Consider the following 10,063-nt stretch of genomic DNA (forward strand, 5'->3'; position numbering starts at 1 on the left):
CCTTTTCCGTTAATTCAATCAACACATGCGTTTGAGCACATCCTGTATCCTGGGGACACAGTGGTGAGCACCACAAACCCAGTGTCCCGACCTCAAGGTGCTACCTATTTGGTAGAAAAGGGCAAAGAAATGCAGCTATACTCGGGTGGTTAAGTGTTAGATGGGGTGCACGGAAGCAGCGATGAAAAGGCTGCGGATCTCAGGAGGGCTCAAAAGAGCAGCGGCGGCCGCAGGAAAGAAAAGGCAAAGAATGAAACCCGCAACCCCCACCCACTGCCTGAGCCCCTTCTTCATCTCTGCCAATCAGGCCTCAGCACCGCCGGCCGGCCGACCAATCAGAGCTGGAACAGGAGCGCTTGGAGCAGGGCCCGGGCTTCCCGCGGGAGGGCGGCTGGAGCCCGCACGCCCCGCCCCGCCCCGCCCCGGCCCCTCCCCTCCCCGCCCCGGCCCCGCCCAGGCCCCGCCCCGCCGCGGCCAGCCGCGCCTGCCTGGAGCCCCCTGGCCAGCGGCCGGCCGCTGGGGCCGAGTATTGTCCCAAAGGCCGAAAAGAGACGAAAGCGGGGAGATTGGGGGACAGCCACGTGACCGGGGGAGGATTTACAATATTTTCTTTCTCTGTCGAAAATATTGCAAAATGTATGGAAGGGACCGCACGGCCAGGACAGGAGCGTGAGCGCGCGGGCAAGGTAAGAAGCCTCCGGCCGGCTTCGCGGGACTTGGGGACACCGGGAGGAATCGCGGCACCACCGCGCTCACTGAGCGGCTGTCGCGGGGTCTGCGCCCGAGGGCGCGCTCTGAGCCTCGTGAGCCTTGAGCGGTGTAGACGCGGCCCGGGCGCTGAGGCATCTCCGAGGCGGCGTGGACGCGGCCCCTGAGCCGAGGAGTCCTCGGTGACCCGGGGGCTGCCGTGGCGGTGTAGACCGGCGCAGGCGGTGCGGCTGGGGCGCCTCCGAAATCCCGACGTAGTCAAGGCTGAGGTGGGCAGTCAGCGCAAGTCGCGGCGGTGAGACCGTGGAGACGCGGAATGTGCCCCGGGCAGCCTCCAGCCCCCCGGGGGCAGGAGGCGCCGCCGGGCCGCGTGCAGGTGTAGACGCGCGCTGGGGGCCGCCGCGCAAAGTTTGCTGGAGTGCGCTGGGCGGGCGCCAGAGGCTGGGCGCTGGGGCTGGGACGCGCTGCCGGCGGGTCCCCGCCGCTCCCCGCCGCCGGCGCCGCGGGGGACCCCCCACTCCCCAGCCTCAGCAGCCGCGGCGGGGTGGGAGGGGGCGGTGGGGGGGGGGCGGGGACTAACTGAACTGAGCGCCGGAGGGAAACAGAGGAGATTGACTTGGAGCCTTTCAGACAGGTTCTCGAAGCGCCCGCGCTGTGCCCGCCGGAGCCTGGGGTCTCTCCATTTCACCCGGGAGGAATCTGAGGGGCAGAGGCCAGCTTACCGACACGACACACGCTGAGGGGACTCAAACCCGGTCTGGTCCAAGCCCGGAGCCCAGCTCCTTCCCTCCTTCCACTTCTGTCTCAGCGAGGAGAAAGGCGTGGTAGCGGAGGGGGGCAGTTGGGACTTGGGGGTGGGGTGTAGGAGGACCGGGACTGTCGCATCTGCCTCCCACTGCCTCTCTGTGGCTCTGGGTGGCCCCTCAGCACCAGTGGAGGGAAGAACGGAGGAGGGAAGGCAAAGATGGGAAGGAAGGGTACTGGGCAGGTGATGCCATTCCCCCACCTACCTGGTCCCCAGGGGTGCTGTGCCCGGGGCGGATCAAGTGGGCAGAGCACCTATGTGACACTCCCCTGTAGGGGAAGGAGGACACCCCAACCCAGTTTCTGCCACAAAGGCAAGGCAGAAGGGAGCCCAGAGGAGGGAAGAGATACCTGTACACCCAGGGTGGCTCTTGGGGTGGCTCAGTCCCCTCTCCCACCACTCCCTGGGACTTTTGCCCCCCCCTCCCCCCTTCTTACTCCTCCACCCTCCCAGTCTCTGTGATCCCTCCACTGCGGGTCCTTTGCACGTGTTGTTTGTTTGTCTATTGATTGATCGACAAGTAATCATCAAACATCCCAGGCATAGGCAACTCAGTGGTGAGCAAGGCAGACCCAGTCTGGGACTTCCAGACCAGCGCAGGGACACAGATGATGAACGATAGTCCAGAAGGGAATGAGGCATAGGAATGGGAGACAACCTTGGGTGGGCATGAAGGAACGGTTCACTGGAGAGGTGACAGTGAATCAGAGGGATTAATGCCTCCTCAAACTTTGGGTCCCAGTCACCTCCTCCTGGAAGCCTTCCCTGACCTCACTGACCTGACCCTTCCCCTGTTGACAGGCTGTCGTAACCTGGGGACCACTCCCTCCACGGACATTTTTATGTCACTATTGGGTTAATGTTTGTTTCCCTCCATCAGATGTAAGTGTCACGAAGGCCAGACCTGAACCTCTTTGGGGGCAGACGGTAGACAGAATGAATAAAGGATGGGTAGAATTTCCCCAGAAAAGCACAAGAAAAAAAAAAAAAAATCTCAGCCAGGTCAGGTATCCAGATGACAGAAACTTTTCTTTCCCCTTCCCTGGACTGAGTCCTGGGCTCCACACCCCATTTGCAGTTTACAGAAACAAAGTAAAAGAAACCAGCAGGCCTGGTAAGGAAGAGAGCAGGGAGAGGCCTGGTACAGTTGGCCCACGGAAGCTCCGAGGCTGTTCCACTGGAAGGGAAGGAACCTGCAGAAGGGGAGGCCTGAGGACAGGCGCCTGTCCTGTTCAGACCAGGCAGGACCAACCTAGTCATTCTTCCGTGCCAGCTCTCAGAGGCTTGGTTTCCTTTAAATGCTACTCTGGAGAAGGTGCTGGCCAGCAGGGTCCCCAGGATGGCCACGGGACAGGGCCACAGCAACTGCCCGCCCTCCCCTGCCCCTCCCCCAATCTGGAGTGGACAGGCCCCGGGGCAGCACCTGTCTGACCCAGAGTCCGGCCTCTGGGCCACAATTAGCTGTCCAGGTTACCTGCAGTTCGTTTAAACTCCTGCCTGGAAAATACGACTCGGGCTTAGAGGGACCGACTTTTTATTTTTCGTAGTTTCTACACGCAGTGAATTTCTCCCTCCCCTGGCTCTCTCAGACCTGTGCGCCTGGCACCTTTCCTGTGGCAGATTATGCTCTCACAGATGCCCAACAAAGCTTTTAGCTTCCCCCCGCCCTCCACTTCAGGGGATTGAACTGCCTCCATGCACGGCTAGGGAGAGTGTCTACATGCTTTATTTAGGCTCTGGCAGGGACAGAATAAAAGCGGCCTCCCCAGCCAGCCAGCCAGCCAGCCCTCCTGACAGGAAGTGCTTTAAAAAATTAATTTGCAATGATTTACGTCCTTGCGTTCTGCGGGGATCACCAGCATTTTAAATATGTATTTAAATCAGATTCACTGCTCCCGGTTAAACCTTAACTGCCCCCCCCCTCCCCGCACCCCACCCAGCAGAAAGGCCACTGGATTTGGAGTTGGTGAAACGCGGAGGTTCAGGCCAAGTTCTGCTAATGACAAGCTGTGTGACCTTGGGCAAATTACTTAACCTCTCTGCGCCTCCATTGGCTCCTCTGGTAACTGAGGTTAATGATAATCCTTCCCTCACAGGGTGTGTGAGGATTAAATTAGATAACGTTCAGGGAAGAGCTGCGCAATGCCAGGCCTGTTTTCTGTTCCCCAGTACAGGCTGTCCCGCTAATTAGCCCGGTGACCTTGGATGGGCCACTCAGCCACTCCTGGCCCTCAATTTCCCCATCGGAAAAGCACAGGGGTTGTTCTAGAAGATGAGGCCGCAGAGCCTCCCCACCTCCATCCCTGAGCCCCCTGCTCACCTCCTCCGGCCCTCTGCTAGACACCCTCCCCTTGGCCACCCCCCTTTTACATTATCCAAGCACGCAGTTCTAATTGGAGATTGCTCCCCTCCCCAGCTGCCTCTCCTCCTGGCTCCCCGCGAAGCCCCCGCAGGGTTTGGGCCCCGGGGGCCTGCAGTTCTTGGCTCATTTTCAGGAGCAATTAGCCGTGATGTCACAGGCCTCCGTGGTGGCCTCCGTGGGCGTGTGTGCCTGGAAGCCTGGAGGGGCGCTCTGCGGCCTTCGGGACTCCCCTAGGCCAGGGGGTCCCCACTACCAGTTGTAGGGAGGCAGCTTCCCAGGCAAAGCCGGTTCCATGTCTGTACTTTATGACTCCTTGAAGCCCCGAGTCTCAGCGTAAATTAGTTCTACCCTGTGCTTTTGTTGGCACTGTCTGTTCCTTGGAAGCGAGGGGCTTTGTCAGGAAGAACAAAGCTGTTTGGTGGTTTTCTGATTTGGGGGAAGCGTGCTCCTGGGGGAGGGCACGTCGCTTCTCAGTGTCAGTCTCGAGTCCTTGATTCTCAGACTCACTGGTTTTTGTTTGGGGTTTTTAAGTCCTATGGCTTAAGAGTCACATATGTTTGTGTGAGTGTTGGCGAGGGGATTTCTTTCCTCCTTTTTGGCGGAGAGAGTGTGTTCTGTGGAAGCTAATTCCAGGGACTGAACTTTTCAAATCACTGCTTCAACAGCTTTTAAAAATCTGGACCTAGTTACTCCTGTCATCCATGTGTAAAGATTTAGAAGAAAATTCCAAACCCGAGGGTGGGCAGCCTTGAGGATGTACAGCTCCCAGCAGCACGCACGAGCTGTAGACCCGAGGTCAAAGCTGAAATGTCGAGTGCCTCTGGGGACAGGAGCGGGGGGGGGGGGAGCGTGGTCTGCTCAGTGCCAGACATCTGGATATTCAGAAAACATCTGGGTGGCTGGATTTTTCAGGTTTCTGCCTGACATTTAATATCACAAACACGGAGCCTGCCTCCCGTCCCTCACCTCCCAAACACACCCCGCCCCCTCCCCCCCCCCCCCCCCCCCTTCCCTGACGGGTAAGAAACATCCATTCTTTCCAATTCCCCAGCGTTTCCCCCCTACCGGAAATCTGATGGGCTTATGACATCATGGCTGGCTGCTGAGCGATGAAGTGGATGCCACAAAGAAATCCGACATATCAGATGGATTCTGAAATCAGTTTCCCTCTGGCTGCGGTAACAGGCGTGAAGTCAGGAGAATGTGAGCTTTGTTTAAGAAACAAAAAATAAAACTAAGCCCTGTCCCGTATTCGATACAATTTTTTTTTTTTTTTAAGCAAACAGACCTTTTGGACATCATCCTATTTTAATAAAGACGCTGGCGCGTATGAAATGAAAGCGGCTAATAAATCAGACCTGAAGCTGCCTGTGAACATTCCCTTTTGGCTGAGTTTTTGTGTGTCCTTCTTCACTAATAAAAGAGGAACTGGGAATGGTTTATCTCCCCTCGTTATTCAGATGGGGTCGTTTGGGGGGTGTTTGTTTGTTTGTTTTGAGGCCAATAAAATTCATCAGGTAAATTGCTGCTTTATGTTTTTTTCAGGATTCCATTTTTATAGAGTGACCGTGGACCTGACCTGGTCTGCAAACATTGTATTTCCCTCTGCTGGTTTTTCTGGCTGGGAAAGTGTGAAGGGGATGCAGTTCAGCCTGCTTTTCAGTCTCCCCTTTGCAGGGCAGGGCAGGGCAGGGCAGGGCAGGGCAGGGCAGGGCCAGGACCAGTGCGACAGGGTGGTTTGGGGGATGAAAACCTCTCTGAAAGGACAGACAGTAGAGGGGCCTGTGACACCAGTCCAGGCAACCCGGGGGTAGGGGAATCTACTGTTTTTCTCTGTCCCTCCAAAAAGGATCTCAGACCTCAGAAAGAGCTCCAGACTGAGGGAACTCACCCCCGATGCAGGCCCAGATTAAAGGAAGCTCAGGGTTCCGTGAAACTTATGTGCCGTGCCCACCAAGCCTCCAGCGCGGGGATTTGGAGTCTAACAGATCTGGAGTGGAGTCCCAGCTCCAACGTGGACAAGCTGTGGGGCCCTGGACAAATCACATCACCTCGTTGTCTCTGCTCCTTTGAACTGACCCAAGGACCCCACCCCACCCGATGGGAGAATCAGACACCCCTCTGATGCCCGGCCACTTTGTAGGGTTCTGGGGTCAGTCTCGGAGGCGAGGGAAGCCAGTGTAGATTCTGGACTTTATGCCCTGGCTCTGGCAGCTTCTGTCTGCATCATAGTAATAGGACTAGCCTCACACCCGGGTCCGCTGTGAGGACCGCGTTGTAAGCGATTGCCCAGCATAAGCTGTTATTGTGAGATGTGCCCCTGAGCCCAGCAGGCGGGTTGCCAGGCGGGACTGTAGGGCACGGGACGGGAGGGGACGTGTCCAGCCGAGCACAGGTGGAGGATAAGCGAGGACTGAATGGAATATTCCTCATTGCTCTGCACAGAACTTTCCACGGGCACCCATTGCCTGAAGGGAATAAAGCTCTCCTCTTGATCCGATCCGCGGGTACCTGACGCTTGGCCCTTACACATTCTTCTCTCCCCTTGTTTGGTGGTCCTCCAGGGCTGGAGGATGCTGCCTTCTTTGGACGCAATACTAATGGGTTTAGGTCACATTTTTGAGCACCTGCCATCATTTTATTTGGGGCACTTTACCTAGATTAACTCATTTGATCTTCATAGCAATCTATGCAGGGGGGACAGTTATTCCTATTTTAGAGGCCAAAACAAAGACGGCAAGGGTCTTGCCCGAGGGCGCAGAGCCCAGATCGCGGCCAGGGCTGGGTGCCTGCGCCCGTCCACTTCACCCCTGCTCCACTGGCTCTGTTGAGGCTTCCTCTACTTGTTCCCCCCTCCCTGCTAAAGCTGGAGCACCTGCCCTATCTCTGCCAAGAGTCTCCCACTACCCCACCGAGAGGCCTTCCTAGATTACCCTCCAGCGATGTCATCCAAGGAATACGGGCAGGTGTGCGTGGGCCCCTCACCCGGTGTGGCTCTGTGGTAGGCCCCGGGGCCCTTGTCTACCTCTCCTAGAGGCCAGGAGTGGGGCTGTGGCCAGTTTTGTGTCCCCCCACAAGGCCCTGAAGGCCAGGTGAGCCACCATTTACTAAGGACCTACTATGTGCAAGACATGGGGACCCATATAACAGGTGCCCACACCCAGCTTGGACTCCTCTCCCAAACTACAGACCCACGCAGCCAGTGCCTTCTGCGCTCCAAGTGCACGGCCACTGAGCTTTCTACATCAGGACGTCAGCCCCAAACCCGCCCCACTACCAAATCTTGCCCATCTCAGGTAATGGCACCTCCATTTTCCGTGACTTGCTCAGGCCCCGAACCTTGCAAATGTTTTGCTTTGTTTTTTTTTTTTAGTTTCGTTTTTTTATTTATTTTGAGAGAGAGAGAGAGAGAGTGAGCAGGGGAGGGGTAGAGAGAGGATCCAAAGCAGGTTCCGCACTGTCAGCGCAGAGCCGGATGCAGGGCTTGAACTCATGAACTGAGTGAGATCATGACCTGAGCCGAAATCAAGAGTCGGACGCTTAACCGACTGAGCCACCCAAGGCGCCCCACCTTGTGAGCATTTTTAACTCCTCCCCTCCCTTTCTCTCATTCTCTCTCCCTGCTCATCCCTCATTCAATCCATCAGCAAATACCACTGGTTGTATTTTCAAAATATACAACTTGGGGTACCTGGGTGGCTCCGTCAGTTAAGCATCTGACTTCGTTCGGCTCAGGTCGTGATCTCACGGTGCTGGAGTTCATGCCCCGTGTCGGGCTCTGTGCTGACAGCTCGGAGCCTGGAGCCTGCTTTGGATTCTGTGTCTCCCTCTCTGTCTCTGCCCCTCCCCCATTCATGCTCCGTCTCTCTCTGTCTAAAAAATAAACATTAAAAAAAAAAAATCAACAACTTGACCATGCCCACTGCCACTATGCATGAGTATAGCAGCCTCCTCATGGGTCTCCTGCTTCCCCCTCGGGCCCCTGGAATCCATTCTCTGTGCAGTAGCCAGAGTGATCCTGTTAGAACTTAGGTCAAATTCTGTACTCCTTAGCCCAGAGCCCAATGGCTCCCGGCTCAGTCAGGGTCAAAGCAGAGTCCTGCCTGTGTCCCCAGCTGGATCCCTCTCTGACCTCGATTCCTGCCACCCCCATCCTACTCATTCACCTCCTTGCATTTCCTCCACCATCCCATGCATATTTCCACCTCAGGACCTTTGCACTTGCTGGTCCCTCTCCCTGGTATCCTCTTTCTTCTGATGTTTATATCACTTTCTATTTTGCTTCAGAGGTCTGATCAAATGTCACCTGCTCAGAGACACTTTCCCTTGCCACCTTCCCCTGTCCTTTTCCTACTCTGCTATCCTTTCCCTGCTCTGTCGCTCCTCCTAGCACTTATCCCCTCTTGTATGTGTGTGTAATACAGGGCCCTGCCTGTCTTCTCATTGCTGTATCCCTGGTTCTCAATAAGCATTTGTTGAATGAAAGGATCGACGTATGGGCGCCGCGCGGGAACAGCAAGCATTGAACACCTGTGCCCAGGTTCTGCGCTGGGTGCTGAGGCGAAACAAGTGAACAAGGCCCCTCTGCTCCCACCCCGTCCCACCCCCAGAACCCTCATCTAGAGAGGTGGACACTGAGCAAGAAATCGCAAAGCAGGTGGAGGGGGGTGGTGTCGGGGAATGAACTCAGTGGAGACATGGGCCCAGCTGGCCGGAGGGCATACACGAGGTGACCGGAAGGGGAAGAGGAATCAGAGGGATGGGGGTGGGGTGGACCGGTGGGGCGGTACACCCTGGGGGCCGAGGACGGGGCTGTGGGCAGGGAAGAGTAGTTGGTGGGGCCTTCAAGGTCAATAAGAACCTGGTGGGTGGAGAGAAGGGCAGGTCTTCCCGCCTGGGGTTTCCCGAGGCGGGAACGTACAGGGCATGTATGTGCACAACTTGGCTGGCGGGGGACAGATTGGGAAAGGCCTTAAGTGCTGCCTGGAGAGGTGAAGAGGAGCGGCCCAGCCCGCATTGGGATCCTGGCTCTCCCTCTGCACCCGTGTGATCCTGGACTCGTGGCTTCTCCTCTCTTGGGCTCAGTTTCCAGTCGGTGGACTCCTGACCACGTACCTTTCCTACTTCACAGAGAGGGAGAGACTTAAGCCTGGAGGGACCCAGGGTAGAGAGGAGTCTGCCTAGAAGAGCAGGCAGGGGGAACAGAACGTGCGAAGACATGGGGCCCTTCTCCGAGCTGCACTTCTCCCTCAGTGAGCGGAGACTCAGGGAAGGCAACGAGGGGGGCGGCCCGGCTGTCCCCAACAGGGGCCTGGGGCACACCTGTCTCTGTGCTCAAGGAGCCGGCCAGCCTTGACCTCAGACTCTGCTGAGCACTATGGCCCTTCCTTGGAGCTGAAGAAGCCAGGGCTCAGAGAAGCGAGGTGACCGGCAGGGACATTACCAAATAGCTGGTAATGGCAGATGAGGGACTTGATCCCACACCCTGCTGTCCTTCAAAACCAAGCACCTTTGGGTGGGGCAGGTGAGCTCTTGCGAGGTCTGGGGGGAGCCAGAATCGTACAGGTGAGGAGCCCCTGCCTGGCTCAGTCGGTAGAGCATGCGACTCTCGATCTTGGGGCTGTGAGTTCAAGTCCCACGTTGGGCGTAGAGCTTCCTTAAAAAAAAAAAAAATTGTATGGGTGAAACCCTGCTCCTGGCAGGGCCTGACATTGAGTCCCGGCTCGCCCACCATGAAGCTGCCCTGATCATGGCCACTCCCTCTTTTGGGGAAGGTGAGTCAGGCTCTGGAGACCACCCCCCTGAGCCTCTTTCCTTGGCTGGAGCTTCTCTGAAGATTCTGCGTGCTCCTGGAAAATCCCCGAAGCCGCACAACCACCCCTCACGCGGGGGCTGCTGTTATGCCCGTTGTCCAGCTTGGGAAACTGAGGCTCAGAGAGAAGCACCTGTCCAAGGGAGGCATGCTGGTTAATTGGGGGACGTCCTGCTCTGCTCAGTTTCTGAAGGCCGCCCCAGGGAGAGAGGGCCCGGGTCCAGGTGCCGCTGACAGCTGGTGCTGGGGCCTCAGGTGGGAGCTTCTGGGGGCCAGCTTCAGCCCACACCGAGAAGAATGTTCTCTCGGATATGCCCGCGATGAGGCCTTTGTGGGCGCGAGCTCCCCATCACCACCGAAATTCCAACAACCTCTG

The 10,063-nt window shown here is 57.1% G+C and overlaps 1 long non-coding RNA gene across 1 annotated transcript; it reads left to right on the forward strand.

The window, feature by feature from the left end:
• The first annotated feature begins 1,538 nt into the window (after positions 1-1,538).
• Positions 1,539-5,310, forward strand: LOC121040238 (uncharacterized). The gene is made up of 2 exons (XR_005795201.1): positions 1,539-2,395; positions 4,927-5,310. It is a non-coding gene; the product is annotated as an uncharacterized LOC121040238 (long non-coding RNA).
• Positions 5,311-10,063: the final 4,753 nt, after the last annotated feature.

This window comes from Herpailurus yagouaroundi, unplaced genomic scaffold (assembly GCF_014898765.1).
Source record: "Herpailurus yagouaroundi ecotype Mexico unplaced genomic scaffold, PumYag 182, whole genome shotgun sequence".
Classification (NCBI taxonomy): Eukaryota; Metazoa; Chordata; class Mammalia; order Carnivora; family Felidae; genus Herpailurus; species Herpailurus yagouaroundi.